The sequence below is a fragment of the Morone saxatilis genome, unplaced genomic scaffold (genome assembly GCF_004916995.1).
Source record: "Morone saxatilis isolate NCDOM2014 unplaced genomic scaffold, NCSU_SB_2.0 Contig24, whole genome shotgun sequence".
In the NCBI taxonomy this organism is placed as follows: domain Eukaryota; kingdom Metazoa; phylum Chordata; class Actinopteri; family Moronidae; genus Morone; species Morone saxatilis.
This window is the reverse complement of record NW_023339807.1, coordinates 11165508-11165730: the sequence shown is the minus strand read 5'-3', so window position 1 is coordinate 11165730 and position 223 is coordinate 11165508. Positions and strand designations below refer to the sequence as shown.

The following is a 223-nucleotide window of genomic DNA, read 5'->3' as shown; positions in this document are numbered from 1 at the left end:
CACACACACACACACAGAGCATTCTTCATGCTGTTTGTAGGTCAAAACACAAACTCAGTCATGAGAAAAACAAATTCCATTTTGTTATGAAATGTCTTATTGTTCAGTCTCCTCCTACCAAGACAGTTCATCCCAGAATGCTCAGATAACTTCCAATAATATTCAGTGAGCCAATACAGTAATACAATAATAAAGACTATTCAAGCAGTGTCAAAGTTCTGGC

General features: G+C 36.8%; 1 protein-coding gene across 1 annotated transcript in view; it reads right to left on the bottom strand.

The window, feature by feature from the left end:
* LOC118335717 (focal adhesion kinase 1-like) overlaps positions 1-223 on the bottom strand; it is a gene marked incomplete at its 5' end in the record, with an annotated part of 46974 nt that overhangs the window by 12774 nt on the left and 33977 nt on the right.